This window comes from Physeter macrocephalus, chromosome 16, assembly GCF_002837175.3.
Source record: "Physeter macrocephalus isolate SW-GA chromosome 16, ASM283717v5, whole genome shotgun sequence".
Classification (NCBI taxonomy): domain Eukaryota; kingdom Metazoa; phylum Chordata; class Mammalia; order Artiodactyla; family Physeteridae; genus Physeter; species Physeter macrocephalus.
Window position 1 is genome coordinate 63,501,348 of NC_041229.1, and position 21,493 is coordinate 63,522,840.

Below are 21,493 nucleotides of genomic sequence, written 5' to 3' on the forward strand. Positions count from 1 at the left end.
TTCCCACTCCAATTCTATCTTCCACGTGGTCTCAAAGGTTTCTTTTCTACCAACTAAATCCAGTTGTGTTCCTTTCCTGCTTTCAGAAGAACAACGATTCCCCAGTTCCTGGAGGGTTCAATCACTCCAAGTTCTGACCTCCACCAATCTTTTCGGCCTCTCGCTAGCTCATCTGTGTGTCGCTGCTCATGGTAGGTGCAGGCTCAGCGAAGAGGTGCTGGAGATAAAAGCATTCTCTCAAGGAGTCTTTCCTAACCACAGAGCTTTTCCTTCAGAAGCAAAGGAGTCACTAAAACAGACAGGGATAGGGGAAACAGGAAAGCAGAATCCCATTGCTTAAAAAAGAAATTCCTCTGTGTGTCAGGAATCCATGTTAAACCTGAAATTCAATCTCACCCTGCTCTGCCCTTCACAAACTATTCCATCTAGCCGGTGAACCAGGCTGAACACAGATCTCATGAACACCAAGGACTGAAAGTTTATAAACACCCTATACATTTTCATTTCAGAATCCTCACCCTTGATTTATAGAATCCAATCAGGATCAGTCCCTTGGAAAAGAAGTATCTACCAACAGAAACTAGTCAATGTTCAATTCCCAGTAAGTGAAAGTTATGGCCTAACAAATTTCTTTCCTCAATCATTGCCAACAAACTTGAAGACTCTAAAAGAGACCTGTGAACTAGAAAATCAGAGTTTACTTACAAATGCTAGTTTACTGACAAATTACTTAAATTTTCCAAAACCAAATTCCATCTTCTTACTACAAAATAGGGGGGATCATAATAGGACATCTAATGAGCTACTTGTGGAGTACTGATCAGAAAGATCACTCTTCCTACCCAGGTAAAGAGAGGTGATTCAGGCTGTTTCCAAGTCTTGTTACACACCCCACCCTCCCCAGGTTTTGATATGCACTGGTAGTCTCAATATTTAACCTGGTACTCCTTTTAGAAAAAGATGGAAAAAAACCAAAAAAATACCTCACTCAACCCCACAAACATCCAAAATCTATCCTAGCTTCCAAAGGACAGAAAGGAGAACATGACAGTAAACAACACTTAACAATTCAGGAAAAAAATGCTCATTAACTATTTTGGATAACTAAGAGGAGGTGGCATCAATCAGAGTGGGGATATAGAAAGAGCACATCCTTTGGAATCATACAGACTTAGATTTGGATTTTAAGCAAGTTAGCCAGTCTGAGTTCCTCAGCTGCAGACAGCAGAATATCAACAAATTCGTTCATGGATTGCTGTGAGAATTTGCTAAAATGATGCAAGTGAAAACGCCTAGTAAAACACAATGTCTACAATAGAGTAAGCATTCATTCTACTAATGATATACCACAAATCTAAAATCTACAGAAATTTTTAAAACACATATTGCCGGGCTTCCCTGGTGGCGCAGTGGTTGAGAATCCACCTGCCGATGCAGGGGACACGAGTTCGTGCCCCGGTCCGGGAAGATCCCACATGCCGCGGAGGGGCTGGGCCCGTAAGCCATGGCCGCTGAGCCTGCGCCTCCGGAGCCTGTGCTCCGCAACGGGAGAGGCCACAACACTGAGAGGCCCGCATACCACACACACAAAAACAACAACAACAACAAAAAACACATATTGCTTGATCCCAAGAATTATGCAGAATTGAATTATATTTATTCATCTTCCTTTAGCTAATCATTTATGTGTCTATCCCCACTCCAGATCCCTTCTATTTCCCCATATTTTGACACCTTATCCCTAGTTGTGCCACACCTAGAATATAGATCCCTCATACTGGTTTTCCAAACTCCTTACCATGGCCAAAAGGCTCTACCTGAACTAGCCTCTACCGTCTTATACCCCTTACATCCACCTGCCCCCTATATTCTAACAATGACGACTTTCTGTTCTCTCAACATGCCAAGCTCTTTCCTACCTCAGGGGCTTTGCCTTGCTGTTCCCTCTTCCAGGAATGTACTTTCCCCAAATCTTCACATTCACAGCTTCTTCTCATCCTTGAACTTGCAGCTCAAATGTCATCTTCTCAGAGAGGTCACCTCTAACTCCTCTTTTGAAAATAGCTATCAAGTTCCTGTTTCTTGGGCTTCCCTGGTGCCACAGTGGTTAAGAATCCACCTACCAACGCAGGGGACCCAGGTTCGATCCCTGGTCCGGGAAGATCCCACATGCCGCAGAGCAACTAAGCCCGTGCACTACGACTATTGAGCCTGCGCTCTAGAGCCCGCGAGTCACAACTACTGAACCCGCATGCCACAACTACCGGAGCCCATGCTCCGCAACAAGAGAAGCCACCGCAAGGAGAAGCCAGCACTCCGCAACGAAGAGCAGCCCCCGCTCACCGCAACTAGAGAAAGCCTGCGTGCAGCAACAGAGACCCAACGCAGCCAAAAATAAATATACTAAATAAATAAATAAATAAATAATTTTTTTTTAAAGTTCCTGTTTCTCTCTCTTTTACATCACCATTATTTCCTTCATGGCTCATATCACTATCTTTATCTCATTTATTGATTGGTTTGCTTTTTTACTTACTGCCCTCCCATGACACAAGGACTTTGCTGTGTTAGTTACCTCTACATCCCCAGCATAGAGAACTGTGCCTAGAACAGGATGGATACTCAATAAAGATGTACTGAATGAATGAATAAATAAAAAGTTTCTAGACAAGAGAGGCAGAGTTGGACACCCTCCCTGCCCCCCTGTGGGATCTCAAGGAAAGACTGTAAATTAAGAGAAAGGGCTGGGGAGAAATAAACCCTTAGGGAACACAAATGGATAAAGTCACATCCCAACTCGCCCACTGACAATAACTGCTATCAGGGGCCAGGACGATGTCATAAGTGTTGCAATCTCCACAGCTTTCTTTTTCTCCCCACTAACTTTTCTTATTGTGGTAAAATACACGTAACTCCATGGTTTTCTCCTTTAGTTTCTACAGCTTCCCAGGGCTCAACTTCTTCCAGCAAAGCTATGGAGACATGTGACCTTGGGTATTTTTCAGATGAAAAGGAGTCTGGATAGCATTGCTTTTGAAACCCACCTGGGTTTACCAAACAGATGTGGGTTTTGAGATTAAAAAAAAAAAAAAAAAAAGAAGCTTTTCTACTTCCATTTAATGAGATTTAAATACAACAAAATTTTCCAGTTGTTCCTCATTGTTTTCTTTTTAATTTGACCCCTGCCACTTCCCTTTGGGCACTTACTCAGCGTTAAAAAAACCCACCGCCCTTCTTACCACCAGTATCCTCACAGCTGGCTCTCCCAGCACAGTTGAGCAGTAACCCAATCCTGAGCAGCAGTGATGACTCACAACCCAGAGAGACTGGGTCCCACAGAGGACAGTGCTGCCCACTCGATTTCAAAAACAGCAATTTATCTGGCATTTCCATTTATGTTGGAACCCAAAGGGGTGAGTAAATCTGGGGGTTAGAGGGGGGCAAAGAAAATAAACTTCAGTACTCTTTCCTTTCTAGATTCCAAAGCCTCAGTTCTCTGAGTCAGTGAAGTCACAGACTGCAAACCAAGGTCACTGACATTGCCAAGTTCAACTCAGCTATCCCAGGTATTTTCCTTTCGCATTCAAATACCACACTTCTTTATAGGTGCCAGGGTCAGCCAGGTTCTTTAATTTCCTTTCCCTATTTGCATCCATTTGCCAAGTGACAAAGTATAGGTACACAGGGGTCTGACCTTCTTATTCTTAGATCCCTACAAATGAGTACAAGGCCCCACGTGTGGTTTCTACACACTGTGGTCTTCACTTCTTTTAATCACTCCTTCAGAACACACGATAGGTCAAAAATTGCTAATAAACTAAATGAGGTAGGGGAGTCTGACATAACTCTGTGCCAAGAAAACTTACCTCCAGTAAGGAGTGTGAGGCATAGTGTTGGTAGCTGAAAGTACCATCAAGGCTGAGCGTCTCCTGATTGTACAGGGAGCTACTGTAGAGACTGAGCTCCTGCCTCTGGGAGCCTACAGAAGCAAAACTGCGGAAGAAATAAAATGTTTGACCCTAATCCACAGAGTTTGGTCTTCTAAAGCAAAAGGAACCTTAAATTATAAACAGGCTCACTCAAAGGGAAAATCTGTGAAGCACCTACTCCCAGGAACTCCCCATTCTGCCCTAGGCCAGCCTGGGTTCAGCAGGCCCATAAATTGGCACTGTTGATATGACCTTCCCAGACTCTAGCTCAACAAGAGATAACAACAAAGCTGAGAGCTTTGGTAGCACTCAAAGGAGATTTGAGGGACTTAAAACATGCTGCTAACTATGGCAGCAAATTTCCTGTTTCTTGCAGTTGAACAAGGAAATCTCTTTATAATTACACTTGCAGATAAGATGCACCAAGCTACTCGGTACTACTCCTTCTTGTGAGGAACAGGTTAGAACCTCCCCGTCCCAATCCACCGCTCCTCTGAGACTGGTCTCTGTTCACTGTCGGGGGCAAGTCTCACCTGGGGCTGTGGAGGCAACATGTCTCCTGAAAGATAAAGTGCCAGGAGCTTCTTATACAGCTCACGGTCTCAGCCACACCCATTTGCCTGGGGATAGTCACCACTCTTCATTCCCTAGCTCTCTCTGCCCCTGAATTTACTCTCTTCCTCAGCCCACTTCCCTGCTTGCTCTTTTGCCCAGGACTCTGCCACAGAACATGCATTACTCATCAGAGAGGGTCCTTTCAACCTAGATGCTCCTTTGTTCAGCCAGATTCCCCCTCTGGTTGACATAATTCTTTACAAAAGCAAGGTACGAGAGCTATGACCTCTGTACTGACAGGGGACACTTACTACTGCCCTGCCGATACTAGATATCTGTCCAAGACATGGAGGAAGCGGGTAGCGCCTCACATTTCTCAGCAGAACAAACCGGACAGACAGACTAGCCACTCAGAAACAAACTCCGCTTGGCTTACAAGGGAATAATAAATATAACTATAATGGCTCACATTGCATGAAGTGCTAGATACAAGGTGCTAGTCTCAGCACTTGACATTTAGGCCTCACCACGACCCTATGAAATAGTACTATTACCACCTCCATTCTATAGAAGAGGGACTGGGGCATGGGAGACTAAGTACCTTACCCAAGGTGACAGAGCTGGGACGTGGCAGAGCCAGAATGTGAACCCCGACAGCCCGACCAGGCTCTAGACATCACTCTTTCATTGGATGGCTCTTCCCTTAACACACAGGTTTGTCTCTGAGCACAACTGGCTCACTCCAGACTCAAAAGAAGAGAGGGTCTGTCAAAAAACACTGCCAGTTTTCGCCACTGAGAGAAGGAAACAGTGTTGGCCGTATTTATTCACAGAGCTGGTCTAAGTCTTTACAGCAGAACAAATGAGTACTCCAAACATGTGTTGACCAAAATTTTTCCAGAGGCACTAAGTGAAACCACCATCTCCTTTCTTACTGACCTGGGAGACCTTCTAGCTTACTAAGGGCTAGAGCCTCTTTGCAAGTTGTTGCAACCAAGCCCTATGCAGCTGAGAACAAGTTCCCAGTCTCCAAGTTATACGAACCAAGGCAAAATGCTTCCTAGAATCCAGCTGATGGGGTTAAAAAAAAAAAAAAGTTACCCAAATATGTTTTTAAGCATAAACTAAGTATGTTGGTCAGTTTGAGGAAATAAAATGTATCAAATATTTTACTTAGCTTCATAGGACTTTAGGGAAACCTAGTTGGAAAGATAAGATAATGCATATCAAGAGTCACGTCAGAACGTCAACGAAAACACTCAATCCAAACCTCCCACTTCCTGGAAGAGGAAACTGAAGCCTAGAGAAGCCAAGTTACTTCCCCAAGGTCACCCAGCAAGTCATAGTTAGAGCCAGGACTAAAGCTCAGATCTGCTTACTACCTGGGCAGGGCTCTTTCTACTCCTGTATGCCGGCAGAGAAGTTCATAGGAGGGAGATATCTCTAACAGCAGCAGCAGCTAGCATTTTTTGAGAGCATATGTGTGCCAAAACTAAGCTAAGTGCTTTATGTAAATTATCTCATTTAACCCCTGCAACAGATCTTTAAGATGGGTAACATTACTCCCAATTTACAGATAAAGACACTAAGGTTTACAAAGGTTAATAACTCCAGAGGTCCACAGATAGTAAGAGGAAGCGCCAGACTATGAACCTCCAGAGCTGGCTGCAAAGCCTATGTTCTAAGCTGGGTCTTGAAGGATATAGGATAGAATTCATGGAAGCAGAGGTGAGGAGTGCTAGGGTAGCCAGTGTCCAGAGCACTGAGAGCAGCTTGGGAAGGGCCTCCAATCCTGTGTTAAGGAGAACCTCAAGGTCCTACCTACCTGGGCCAGCCTGTAGGAAAGGGGCAAACAAGAAGCAGTTCTAGACTCCCATGACTGTGAAGGGTAAGCATCCTACAAGAGAGTAGAGCTGAGCCTATGAAGCTGGGTTGAGAAGGACCACGTCAGAAACTCTCCTGGGGTCTTGACAGAAAGATGAATAAAGTACAAAGTATACACTCCATCTAAAAGAAGAACATGATTTGACTTTCCTAGCATAGTAACCCCAACCTGATTAAGAGATGCCAGCCTTACTCTCTTCAAAGAGCTGCTCTAAGTTGATAATAATAACGGAAAGCATTGAACATTTACTGTGTGCCAGGCACTGGGCTGAGAGCTTTACGTGTATCATTTCATTCAATCCTCACCGCAACTGTAACAAGCTAAGAGTTATTATTATATCCATTTTACAGATGCCTCACAGAAAACTGGGGCTCAGAGAGATTAGATAAATTACCCAAGGTCACACAGCTAGTAAATAGTAATGTCAGATACTAAACCTATGTTTATATGACCCCGGAATTCCAGCCCTTAATCACTTCACTACACTGCATGTAAGATACTCTCATTATGTGCAAATAGTTCCATCAGAGCTGCTCGAAGGCAGCACCATACACTCACTGAATAGCTAATAGTCACTAAGAGTTGAACAAACACATTACAGGTTGACTCACTTAAAAGTAATCTATAAAACTCAGTTGTCAGAACTCCATAAGGGAGCCTCTGTTCCAAGACATGAATGAACATACCAAAATCAGTTCCTCAAACAAAGCTAAAGAGTTCTAGAAACTAGCTGACTTTATAGTTTTCTGTCCAATTTTCCCATTTCCCTTTCCCATTCCCCGCCCTGCACACACACCCCATGGTCTGACACTCTCAGAGAAGCCTAGAACACCCTCCTCCTATTTCCAGTCCTTTAGTGGGCTCTCTCCCATTACTCAAATAGTGCTTCAAATCAGAGTCTAAGAGTTGGACCCTCTTCCTTTTTCCCAGTCTAATGCATGAGATGGCCATTAACCCTACCATCGAAACCTAAAACTTCAGTAGGTCTGTGTTTCTTCTCAGTCACACGGACAGAGGCTCACACTGGGGAGGAAATAACTATACTACAAGTAATACAATATATATATGGGATAAATTCCACACTTGATACTTTTTTAGATCCTCCCCAGCCTTGGCCCAGATCCTCTGTATTCACTGACTAAATGGGTAAACAGACCAAGAGAACATATGGGCACCAGAGATGTCTCTGAGCCCAAAGAGCAAATGAACAGGGGTGTTGACCCCAGTGCCAGCCGCCCCCACCCACTCCTGCCCTCCCAGTGCTTGTTAGGACCTACACAACACTGCCTCCTTGAGCCCCTGGGGGCGGGCCGGCATTCTGCTATATCACGAAGGCCTCCTAGGTCAGCCCAGGTACACCCTCTATCACCCTTCCTGTCCCTGAGAACTACCCTCTCCTCAATCCCCTTCCCAGGGCCTCTCTCCTGTTCCTTCTGGTAATCTTCCTACTGCTTCAGATCTTGTCTCCCATACCCTATGTTTAGCTCCTTTTTCCCAGGTTCAAATAGTCCTTCATCCACTGTGACACTTCCTATTAGCCAATCTCCAGCTCACATACAAATCCCTTCAGTGACAAGTCACACAGAAAAAAAGTCTGTATCTTTGAGAAACAGGTGGTTTCATGACAAACTCTTAGGAACAGGTCAGCTTTGGTTAAGAAGGCTTCATATCCTGATTGCATATAATTCACCCTTTATAGAGACAGCGCAATCTAAGATTCAGGCAGTTTTCAGAGAAGAGTAGCGTGATCATTTCAACAGCCCCTCAACAGCAGTATACCTGAGCCCAAAAAAATGAGAAGGGATCTTTGGAGAAATCCTTCAATAAGGTAGTCTAGACTCATTCAGCATCTTCCTCTCCCCTCAACACACACATACACACATACACACACGCAGGCCAGTTTTCTAGGGCCCATGGCTAGAAACAGAGACCCTGGATTTTTTCTATCAGACAATATCACGTGGCATGTTCCCCTCAGATGGATGCACCCAGCATTTCACCCCACCCACCTATTGGGACAGGTGCACAGAGCAGCTCCTCCCCAGCATAAAAGAGATGCACAGTCTCCCTCCCCACCCCCAGAAGAAGCCACTCACTCGTGCAAGTTTTCCCACAGAAAGAGAAATCTCTGCAGACCACGCCAGGTGGTCATTTTTTGTTTTCTTTCATGCCCTCCTGGCCCCTTCTCCACTTTCGCATGGTTCCTGCGAGGCCCCCTCCCCGCAGCCTGCTCTCCCAAGCTAAGGTGGAGGGACAGAAGGAAGACAAGCCAAAGCCCTGCAGGGCTGCTGCCTGGCCTCCCCCAGGCTCCACACACGTTCCCTTTGCTTGGCTGCCTCGGCAAACTCTCTTGGGCCCAACATGAGAAATCAGGAGTCTCCAGGGCAGTGACAGGTAACAGCTAAGAGAAGCAACAGGATGACATGCTCTCAGCCTCTCAGTCCTGCCAGCCTGCAGGGAGGTGCTTTGGACGGCCCAGGACTCGGCGGACCCTCTACCTCTCTCAGGTTCCTATCTCCAGGAAGTAGTCCTCAGAATCAGGTTAGGTGGGGACGGGGCGCAGCCTCTCTAAGTCCCGGGCCAGCAGTGTGGCCGTGATATCTGGAGTTGGGGTGCCCGTCCAAATGGTACACGCAAGCCCTGCATTCCAGGGACGGGGGCAGAGCCAGCAGGACTGAGGATGGCCTTGGCCTGTCCTCCAAAGTATTTCAGAATTTCAACTTCCCTGGGTAACTGATTATTCTAATTTTACAGAGAGAAGGAGCCCAGGGGGAGAAAGTGCAGGAAGAGGAGTAAAGGAAGGGGGAGAGAGGGAATAAGAACAGGAATGTTACTTTTTCATCCTTAAGGAACATGGAGGGATCCGATTTGTGACTCAGCTCTGGGAAACTGGACGGACAAGGAGTGGGGAACAGCTGCAGACCCAAGCTAAGCTGTGGACAGCTTCCCCTCAGGCTGGAGAGGCTGCTCTGACAAGATTCACCTGGAAAAAAGGCTCCGTTATTTAAAAAAAAAAAAAATCTGTCTGTTCAGGGGCTTCTTCCAAGGCACTACTCCAGGGCCTGCATGGCAGGTGTGCCCTTGCCCTACAACAAAAGCTGCGGCTGCAGGTGGGGTGCCGGCCCCTCCCTGTGTTCCCACCTAGTATGCCAGGAGCCTCCCGGAGTCTCTGAGGACAGGGCTGGGACGCCCTTGCCCAGAGGCTCCACTCCCCTGCTATTCTGTCCTTGCACAGTCCCACGGCATATCGATTATCTCTGCCCTTAGAATTCCCACTTCCTTGTTTCTTTCTTATTTCCCTCTAAGCTGTAGCCACAGGTTCCTAAAAGAGCTGCCCAGACCCCAAGGACCTTTCAGAGCAATAACGCTTCCTGCCGGTTAGAACCCTGCCTTTCAAACCCAAAACGGAGGAGAAAGGCCTCCCTGCTCACTCGAAACAGTTTCCCCAGCAGAACCTAACGGGATGAGGGAACCAGCCCTGGCAACCAGTAGCCTCTCTTCCAGCTTCTAAAATCTATGACTCCGTAAGCGCCAGGCAGCTGTGGGAAAAGCAAAGGGTCTCTTGGAATCCCTCTCCTCTATACTAAAACATGTGAGTCAGGTGACCCAAGGAAAGCTTCATCTCTGAAGGATCATTTATGGCTCAAAGTCTACAATGAACATCACTAAACTTCCCAACCCAAAGAAAGCACTATTTGTTTCTTTTCCCATCTTGAAGAAGTTTTAAGAGGACTTTCCCATTTTTATTTATAAATGCAAAAGAGAAGAAGGGACTTTACAAATGGGAAAACCAGAAAAGAGAGCAAAGTGACTTTCCAGAAGAGAGAGGGACCATCCTTCAAGTGTCCATTCATAACATCTTACATTATATAGGACTTGACTTGTTTAAAACTACTTTCATGGAAATTATTTCATTTGCTTCCCCCAACAGTCCTATGAAGGAGCTATTATCCTTATCTCCATCTCACAGCCAATAAATCTGAAGGTTGTAGAGGTTGAGCGTCTTGCCCATGGCTACCTTTACGGTAAGTAGCAGAACCTGGCCACGGTTCAAGTCTCCTAAACCCAAATCCATTATTCATTCTGCTACACCAAAAGAAAGATCATCTGCTAGCCCTCTTCACACGTGTGGGGGGCCATAAAATTGGAGGAGCTGCCCAAACACATCCACACGAGTAGAGGAGAACTGAGATCCTGGATTTGCGTTGTCCACCGAAGGGCCACCGACTCAGAGAGGCCTCTTCCTCACATCCCCCAACCTGAGTCCCAGCCAACAGTGCCATGCCACATCCCCCCAGTTAACCGAGGTGTCAACCAAGCAGGAGTCCTGGAGTGCAGTGAAAGGAGGCATCACTTTAGAAGCGGCCCGTCTGAGGTCCAGGGCCATGGAGTTCACCCTTATGGAGCCTCGGGCCACAACAGTGATGCACACATGTCCACATTCAGGGAGCCCGCTTGGGGACGTGGCCAGTGCTTTCATTGGCAAGCTGACCCGAAGTTAATCAGAAGGCCCCCCTCATTGTTTGCCAGAGTACAAAAGACATTCTGTTCAGAAAGTTCAAGAAGAAAAACCAAAGAGCCAGGATGGCAGCTGTTCCCTCATCCCACAGAGAAACCAAAGGCATCCACCAAGTTTCCTGAGGCCCAGCAGTAAGTTTAAGATATAACATGGCTGAAGCGGAAGCACATCCCGATGGGTCTCCACTGCAGGGAGTGTCTGTCCACTGCGTTAACCCTCCTGATAAGACCACTGACAACCTTAGCTACCTCATCACCTATGAACGTGCCTTTCTGGAACAGTCCCCTCTCCTAGGCCACAATGAGTTCACCACACACTAGTCCTCTAGGTCAGAACAAGTTTTACCAAAACATAGGACAAACAGTTTAGAAGGGGCGTGCGGCATGGACACTGCATGCCCTGAGATTTGGTTAAAATGTTAACCAAGGAATCCATTCAGCACAACCACAGCACTTCATGTCTCCTCAGGTAACCTAGCTCTTAGCAGCAGCTCACTCTGAGATATCTGGATAAGAAACCTCTTTGCAGGTCCCCCAGCCCCCAGACACCACCTGCCTCCACCCCATGTATTTTCTTAGGAAAGCCTGTGATGGACTTTATTAATGAAGGAGGACAGCTTGCTTCTTACCAAGCTACCTGGGGGCCAGAGAGAGAGACCGACCCGGGTTCAGATATGCCTAGGACAGTCCCTCTGTCCTAATAACTACTCCAGAGAGCCTTGGAGCTCACCACAGGCTCCCAGCTGAGTTAATTAGCTTTTTTTTTTTTTTTTCTCATTAGTTCAGACATAGCAGCACCAAGAGACAAAACAGACAGTGTTCACTAGAACAAACCAAGCCACTGAAAAGACACCGGAGTTTCCATGTAAGAACTACAAACACAATGCTGTAGTGATGATAACTCATTTTTTCTACATAAAAGACTCTTCCTGTAAAATATCCTGAGCATCTGTGCTAAATAAAAGTAAGATGATGATTCCTATAGTGAAGTCTAAACACCTCAGGTTCAGTAACAGTGAGATCAGCTAGATCTGCAAAGTCAAGAAAATTGGCTGTTTCCCTCCTCCTTAAGCTAATAGAATCCAACTGTTGGAGCATGACATCATTCCTGAGCCCCAAACCCCGAGCACAGAGTACAGACACTTGCCTGCCTCCCAGAAAACAGCCCAAGACTGGCCAGGAAAGGAGGAAAAACAATCCAAGCGCGGAGCTGACCTTACCTGAAAGTCCCGGTGCTTTCCTGCCCACTCCATTCTCAGCAGTTTGGCTCACACCACAGTCTGTTAGGGAGCCCAGGGCCCCCAAATCCACTCGCTCCGGCTCAGATACCTGCTGCGAGCTTCCCACGGCTCCTTCCTCTGACCTTTCGTGGCGCTCCTTCCAGCCAAATGAGCGGAGCACTGCTGGCCGGCCAGGCCAGTCGTCATGGAGACCCTGTTCTCGCCAGCGCTCGCTCCCGATCTCTCCCTCCCTCCCTCCCTTTCTCTTCTCCCTCCCTTTCTCTCCCCCGACCCCTCCCTCGCTGTCTCCCTCTCTCTCCCTCAGTTCTGGGAGGCTTTCACGAAACAGCACTGTCTTTTGATCAGCTCGGTCTCTGCACGCATTCCACTCCTCCTACCTCCCTTCCAGTCAGACAAGGGCTCTGGGCTGCTCCTGGGAACTCGCTTCAACAGCTCAGAGGAGAGAAGGGAGAAGACAGTGAGCGGACTTGTTCTGCTCCCCACCAGTGTCTCATTTTTTTATAACTTGGAAGAGTCCCGGTCAAGGGGGGAGGGAGCTAGCTGGAACACTTGGAGGGGAAGCAAGCCCTTCCTCTGGGTCCTGGAGTGAGGGTAGGAGGACCCAGATGCACTGCCTTGACTTGTTTGTGAGCTTGGGATTTTCCCCGGCAGCAGCTGAGGCGGAAATGCATTCACCTCCCTGGAGCTCGCCTGGACTGGCCTCTCTGCTTACCTTGCTGCCTGCCCAGGTCGTGGCGATGGCTTTAACCAGTGCAGGGACTCATGGTACTAGTGCTAGTACCAAAGCAGTCTCTCATCTTCCTGCAATGGAGAGGAAAGACACCAGGTCAGGTCCAGTAAGTGTCCTGGGCAAGTCAGAGTCACAGCCCAAGCAACAAATGTGATACAAATACAGCCTAAAGCCCAGGCTTTCTGTGAGCTGTCGTCATGGCCAGAAATAATATCAGTGCTGTTAAAGAGCTAGCACAGTGCCTGGGACACAGCAGGCCCTTTAAGTGTAATCCCCCATGCATATTTCTGCTTTGTAATATATTTTTTAAAATATTTATTTATTTGGCTGTGCCGGGTCTTAGTTGTGGCACGTGGGATCTAGTTCCCTGACCAGGGATCAAACCCGGGCCCCCTAAATTGGGAGCACGGAGTCTTATCCACTGGACCACCAGGGAAGTCCCCTGCTTTCTAATATTCTTTTACATGCACTATTTTGTTCGATCCCCAAAACCTTTTGAAGTATACTGGATAGATATCATTATCACCATTTTACAGATGGGAAAACTAAGGCTCAGAGGGATCAAATATTTAGTCCACAGTTACAAAGCCAGTTTGGCGGTCGAAGAACTAACAGTAGAGACCAGACCGCTGCCCCCTAGTCTGGTACTTTCCTCTAAAGTACACTGCCATCTGATCTTACAAACTAACAGTTTTTTTGACAGCCAGTTATGAGATACAAGGCTGGGTTCCCTGGGGAAGATAGAGACTCCTTCTGAGTCAGAAGGCCCTACTATCATCTTTTAGCCTGAAGGCTCTACGATAGCCTCCATGAGATGTGAAACATACAGGTGCACAGATTAGAGAAAAAAAGTCCTGCCCTATAGCTATAAATTACCTTAGACTTCTCCAAAGTACTCTTACAAATCTTGGCTCATCTGTTCAACCCAAGAGACCCAGAGTTAGGATTGGTATTATCATACTAATTTAACAGATTTTTAAAAAAAATCTAAAAGAGAGGTCAAATAACTTGGCCCAGGTCACAAAACCAGAAGATAACAGATCTAGAAATAGTACCCAAGCCTTTCAACTCTCTTCCGTATATTAAGCAGAGTAGTTCCAAGAGCACCAGACAGAGCAGGGGTCAGAAGATCAGGCAGTGCCAGGCTCTACAACAGCCACGTGCCCTTGGGCAAATCCCCTAGGCTCCCAGTTTCCACCTATAAAACCTATCCCCTGAGCAAGTGAGGGGGCTGGGATGCGCATGGTAAGATGTGTGTGAAAGCACTCTCCTTCAAATCAGGCACTGAGCTAAGAACTTCATCTCAGCTGCTCTTCACCACAAACAAACAAAAACCTGGGGCAGTTGGTATGCCCCCAAGAAGAGGACACTGAGGCTCAGGGAAGACATTTTCCAATGTTGCTTCCCAAAACAGTGCTAGAGAGATCCTGATGGAATCTTTTTTTTTTTTTTTGCGGTAAGCGGGCCTCTCACTGCTGTGGCCTCTCACTGTTGTGGCCTCTCCCGTTGCGGAGCACAGGCTCCGGACGCGCAGGCTCAGCAGCCACGGCTCACGGGCCCAGCCGCTCTGCGGCATGTGGGATCTTCCCGGACCGGGGCACGAACCCGTGTCCCCTGCATCAGCAGGCAGATTCTCAACCACTGCGCCACCAGGGAAGCCCCTGATGGAATCTTTAATGCTGAGATCCCTTGCAGAATTTCTGTGTTTTTGACTACTCTCCAATATATCACAAATTTCTTAAAACAAGATTTTAATTCAGTCGAGTTTAAAAGGTAAATATATGTCAGGAGGTAAGGTAGGAGGGGTGTCACAAAATACAACTGGAAATAACAGAATGGCACAAAGCCTAAGTGGGGGGCACTGTTGCTTCAGTGAAGCAATCAGAGCTTCAAAGAGGGCATACTCAACCACCTACTAGAAATATCCAACCCAATAATACCCTGACCCAAGTACCAACTCAGGACTTCCTCATAGGCCCTAGTGTCCCCCACCCCCATCTGCAAAGGAAGACAAGATGAAACGGCAAGGGCAACACTATCAAATCACTAAACTTCTCCCCCATCCCATTCCCAACAGGCAGCCCTCTGCTCTGCCCATGATGCCCAAAAATGCATTCCACTTGCCCAGTCTCCATGATGAGAAAGCAGAGGTGATGCCCATTCATTTCTACAATAAGATAATAGTCACAGTTATAATATTAATACCAACCAATGTTTACTGAGCACCTACCATATGTCAGGCATTCTTCTAAGCAGCATGAAGGGACAAGGTTGAGTACTAAAGCTGATACAAGTCAGTCTCTAAAGTCATGCAAACTTCAAAAAGCCCTCCAGACCAGACACAGAATGCAGGCCATGCTCCCCCTAGTGGCATACCGGGGTTACAGCGGTTCCTTAGGGCCCTCCGCTGGGGGGACCAGGTAGGGACGTAGTAAGGGCTGCGTTAGTGGGGGAACTGAAATCGCTGCTTGGGTGCTGCTATTGTGTATAAGCTCCTTGAACTGGGAAGAGCGAAAGGACAGCTGAATCCTTCTGCTGCCTCTGCAAGGCTGGATTCAGATCAATCCCACCTGACCTTTCCGGAAGGACAGGGCTTTTACAGCCGTATGTGGTCTAGTATCTGCTGGGAGGCCCACATGCAGACTTGAGCCAGAAACCCAGGAGATATCCTTGCACATCCCTACCTCCCACTCCCCGCAGCCAATCCACTTACCAACTCCAAATAATTCTACTTCCAAGATTTATCTTCTATCTGTCCGTTTTTCTGCACCTCCACTTCCACCCCAGTCTTTCCCCTTAACCACTGCCCAAACCTCCTAATCGCCCCAGCTTTCACTCTTGCCCTCACGCCTCCATTCTCCACAGAGCTGTCTGAATCACCCTTTTACACCAAATCATGTCATTTCCTGCTTAGCACACTTCAATGGCTTCCCACTGCATTTAGGATAAAATCTAAATTCTTACCAGGACCTATGAGGCCCAGCATGATCCTTCTCCAGCCTCGTCTCCTCTCAGCACATTTCCTGCCCTCCCGCTCTGGGTGCCGCTACACGGGCCTCCTTTTAGTTCCCCAAAGTGTCAGATCTTCTCCAGGCTGCTCCCTTTTGCCTGGGACACTCCCCCACACCCTAGCCTTCACCCAGCTGAATCTTACTCACCTGGCCTCAACTTGCCTCTCACCCCCTCAGAGAAGTCTTCAACGATCCTCCAGTCTAAATGAGGACTCATCCTCCATGGCACTTACCATAACCTGCAATTGCTCATTTGTGCGATTACTTGCTTCCCCCCCTGAGTTCCTTAGGAGCAGGAACCTTGAAAGTTTTGCTAACCACCATATTCTCTGCATTTAGTATAGGGCCCAGCTCATGGCTGGCACACAATAAAAATCTGCTGAATGAATGCATAAAACCCCCTTTCTTCCTGTCCAGCAGGAAGAAGAAACTTAAAACAGCCATTTCACGTCACTCATTGTATCTTTTCATAGACTTACAAACTATAATTACATGTCTTTTCCTCATGTGCCTTGCCTGTGGGCTCAACCAAAAATTCCTGTAAAGTCTCCCTGTGGTTTGTTTCCCAGAACTTTCCTCGTAAGGTCACTCTTCCGGGGACGCGCTCCAGGGTTTTACAGCCTTTCCCAGTCCCAGAGTGCCCACTCACAGGCACTCCAGCACCAGTGTCACTGCCAAACCAAGCGGGATGCAGGAATGGCTCAACGCCCACAGATGAGAAGGTTCTCCAGGGTCAGCTCCATTCAAGGACAAAAATGCTTTCTCTCACCTCCACTGTGCAGGTCACTGTGCTTACAGAAAATACACTTTTACTTTAAAAAGTCCTCTTATGTTTTATAATTTGGAGATGGCTGTAAATATTGTTTGAAAAAATGTTTTTTCCATTACAAAAAAAAACTGAAAACTACTGTCTGGGGGAAAAATAATGAAGGCCTAAATAATAGCAACAGCAGTGTGCCTAAGCCCAAACCCCTCCCGTGACAGACATCGCCACCAAAATCTGAAATCCCTTCTGGCTTCCTCTCCTGCCACACTCCCCCACGACCACCACTCCATTACAGGCACAACCATCACACACCAGCTGGTGCTCTGAAAACTGCATTTCTCCTCTCCCTCCCCAGCTGCTCACACTGTTACCTTTTTCTGAGTGCCTCTCCTTCCCTAACTAGCAAAACCAAATCGCCTTCAAGACCCAACTCAGTCATCACCTCCTCTGTGAAATATTTCTTGATCTCCTGGCAGGATCTGTCTGTCTACTCTGCAAGCCCACAGCAGTTTAGGATGCCTTTATCATGGTATTTATATCATTTTATCACTGCTACTTGCACTCCCTCTCCCCCACAGTTGTGAGCCCCTTGAAGTCTATCTACTTTCATATTTCATTCAGAGTGGGCGACCAATTAATGTGTTCAATAAATGAATCACTTAAAAAGACTCTTTAAAAAAAAAAACCCACAGAAACAGCTGTCCCCTCCATTAAATGAGGAAATTTGAGTGGATAGACTTACATAGTCTATCCACTCAAATTCAAGAGAAAAAAAAAATTATAATATATATATTTTTAAAATATATATGGTGTGTATATGATCATTAGGTTCTAGATTTGATCACTAGAAGAGATTATAGTCTTTTCTCGCCCCTTTAAAAACTGAAATGCCAAATCTGAAAACACAGGAGCAGAATAAACCTTTTAAAGTCACTCCTTACTTTAGGATCACTGGAATTCAAGAAAAGAAAGCTGGGCTTCCCTGGTGGCGCAGTGGTTGGGGGTCCGCCTGACGATGCAGCGGACACGGGTTCGTGCCCCGGTCCAGAAGGATCCCACATGCCGCGGAGCGGCTGGGCCCGTGAGCCATGGCCGCTGAGCCTGCGCGTCCGGAGCCTGTGCTCCGCAACAGGAGAGGCCACAGCAGTGAGAGGCCTGCGTACCGCAAAAAAAAAAAAAACAAAGAAAGAAAAGAAAGGTGTTATCTCAACATTACTGGCTGGATCCTAGAATGCCTAGGAGGTGCAGTATAACTTCAGATGCCCACCAGACTGGGGTCCAGCAGCATGTCCACTGAAGACACCCAGTTCTACCCACGTGTCCTGCCCATTTTCCTACACTGGGCTCTGGTTGCCATGTGAGGAGGCAGGTTTACGCAAGAGCTCTTTAGGACTTTACAATTTTCCTTTTCTACCTCTGAGTGGCAATGTGGTTAAGAAGGGAAAAACTAAAAATTCAGGAGTAGAGAAAAGAGTCATCAGACTGGAGTCCAGGTCCTGGTTACAGGGCGGTGAGATCTTGAGCAAGTCCCTGTCCCCCACAGGGCCTCCGCTTTTTCCTGCATATAATGAGAGGGCTATTGGGCTGTTGGAACTAGCTGTTCTCCAGTGGTCCGTTCTAGCTTCAGTGTTCTACTGCATTGTTCTTTGGCAGTCACCCAGACCCGTGGTTCTATCCTAGTCACCCTAGTCCCCTTGCTTTCTGAATGAGTCCAAAGCAGCAGAAAGACTTCTTGTTTCAGGAGCTACAGAGCCTCCATCTAATCCTTTCAGCAGAACCCCATGGGGCTCTGGAGTCATCTGCTGGGGATCAGATAGAAGAAGACCATCACCAACATAAGGCAACCTTTCCTAGAGGAAAAGATGGGAGATTCAGACTCCCTGCCTAAGAACAGCTGGCCTAAGAGAAGAAAGGCACCAAACACAGAATGGGGAAATTAGGAAATGGCCTGGGAAGTGCCTGGAAGAAGACTGCAGCTCTGCCAGGGACTCACTCCTAGCCATCAGTCTGAGACAAAGCAGCCTTTACAAAGCAGAAGCACTGGCAATATCTAACGAAGTTCTCTTGGAAGACAATCTGCTTACTGCCAATCAAGCAGTCTCTTCATGGGCTCTACCAGGGCCTTTGCATCAACAAAACAAACGCATTCCTCCAGATGGCAATTCCAGCCCTCCTCTGCCTGGGAGCCACAGCTGGCAGGACCTCCAGTGTGCTGGCCACTGCTACACATACTTTGCTTCACAGCCTTCCTGGGAAAATAGAGAAATACCGATTCTTTGCTCAAGTCCTGGCATTTTATGGTAGGAAATTCTTCCAGGTCCTTATTCCTGATCTAATCCCACCTGCCTCCGACCCTTTTCCCACCTACTCCCCTCTGACCCTGAGGCTCTGAACTCAGAAAGTGTGGGCTCAGCCTATAATTATCCTAGTTCCCACTGCCTTGTGGTGAAGCAGCTACTGGACATCTTCATGCTGGGCTGAGCACACTCTCCTTCTGTGCGCCAGCCTTCTAGCCCCAGTCCACCTCCACTCAGCTCACAACACTCAATATGAGGCTCAAAGTTCAGATCCCCAGGACACAAGGTACTCAGTGCCTTGATCCAGTCCCTCGGAGTATCTGTCACAGAGTGTATATATGGGCTAATTTCTGGACTCTCTCAAATCCACAGGCCCCTGACCACTGCCCCTTGTTAAGTCCAAGCATTTTAAACTGGGCCACATAAACACAGTCTTGGGGCCAGGAACAACTGGACCAAGGAGGCAGTATCCCAGACCCCCTCTAGAAGCTCCATTTACCCTTCCAGAATGGGCTTCTTGTGTTTACTTGGCGCGGAACTCCAAGCTCAACCAAGATCTTACCCGTCATGACTAAAGCTTCAGGATGAGGGAGGCAGGGTGCAAAGTGAAGGAAAAGGAGATGGAGGAATAAGAGGAATGTGCACTCAAACAGCTTTTCCATGATATAACCAAGAAAATACCTTGAGCCTCAGAAAGGAGTACCCCTTAGAATAAGATCTGGGCAAAGCTGTGGGAAATGTGGGTCCAGCCATATCACCTCCTCCATACTGTCTCCCCTTATTTTCCCAGGTTGGACTGGATTCTCTACCTCCACCCCCTGTACTCCCTGGAACAGTCTACTACTCCTGCATCTGCCATGTTCATATTTTAGTGATATTTAGTTCATATTTTCGTATTTTAGTGCACCAAGGCTTATCCAGCTCATTTCTCCTACTAGCCTATGTCTTAACTCTGAAGACTAGTTTACGGTTCTGTATCAAGTACAACTAATAAATTTTTAACATATGAACTAAAGAAACCAACCAACTAATCGATCTAACAAATAAGGGATCAACAATATCACCACAGAACCTAAACCATGTGGTGCTTAGCACCTCAGGGTGGTCCAAGGTTTTCAAGGTGTGGTACATATATACAAGATGATTACAAGTGGTATAAGAACATTTAAAAATTTTTTAATGCTCTTGTATTTATCTTAATGTGTATTTTTTTAAAAATGATAACCAGCTATTAACTCCATTTTCACTGAAGTCATTGAGTAGACCAATGCTAAAGAAGGTATATATGTTTTTTGTTTGCTTTTAGTTTTGTTTTGTTAAAATTAGTGGGGAAACATTTAAAGAGAAATGGGATACTTACACAACCTCAAAGTATCTCTCTCAGAATATGTATTAATTACAAAGGCAGAAACAGGGAACTTGTCAGTGGAGAAACCTGGCAGACATTACCTTCACCAAGTGATCAAAGTTAACATTACTAGTAATAAGATACACTGACATCATGTACCCCTGACATGAAGCAATAAGAAGGGCACTGCACTTCTGTGGTGTTCTTCCCAAAAATCCATAACCTTAATCTAATTATGAGAAAACATCAAACAAACCAACTTGAGGGACATTGTATAAAATACCTTCCCAGTACTCCTCAAAAGTCTCAAGGTCATAAAAGGCAAGGACAGACAGAAGAACTGCCATAGACTGGAGGAGACTAAGACACAACACCTAAATGTAATGTGGGATCCTGGATTCCACCCTGGAACAGAAAAAGGACCTTAATGGGAAAAACTAATGAAATGCAATTAAGGCTATAGTTCACATTATACCAACGTTAATTTCTTAGTTGATAAGTATACCATAGTTATGTTAGATTAGGGGACTTTGTACTGTCTTTGCAGACTTTCTCCAAGTCTAAAATTATTTAAAAATAAAAAGTCTTGCAAAAGCTAATTTTAAAATAAATAAATAAAAGTATATATGGTACATATCATAAACATGGGTAAGAATGACTCAAGTTTGAGAAGCAAGAGTGGCCACCCTTCAAACCCTGAGAAAGATTATTAGAGATTACTACAAGCAACTGTATGCCAAAAAAATGGACAACCTGGAAGAAATGGACAAATTCTTAGAAATGCACAAGCTGCCGAGACTGAACCAGGAAGAAATAGAAAATATGAACAGACCAATCACAAGCACTGAAATTGAAACTGTGATTAAAAATCTTCCAACAAACAAAAGCCCAGGACCAGATGGCTTCACAGGCGAATTCTATCAAACATTTAGAGAAGAGCTAACACCTATCCTTCTCAAACTCTTCCAAAAGATAGCAGAGGGAGGAACACTCCCAAACTCATTCTATGAGGCCACCATCACCCTGATACCAAAACCAGACAAAGACGTCACAAAGAAAGAAAACTACAGGCCAATATCACTGATGAACATAGATGCAAAAATCCTCAACAAAATACTAGCAAACAGAATCCAACAGCACATTAAAAGGATCATACACCATGATCAAGTGAGGTTTATCCCAGGGATGCAAAGATTCTTCAATATATGCAAAT

At 46.3% G+C, this 21,493-nt stretch overlaps 1 protein-coding gene across 1 annotated transcript in view; it reads right to left on the reverse strand.

The window, feature by feature from the left end:
• The window catches only part of DENND2B (DENN domain containing 2B), a 162,633-nt gene that overhangs the window by 99,100 nt on the left and 42,040 nt on the right, over nt 1-21,493 (reverse strand). The window contains 1 exon segment of the mRNA XM_024118672.3: nt 12,841-12,929. The gene's annotated coding sequence lies outside the window, so the exon portion shown is untranslated.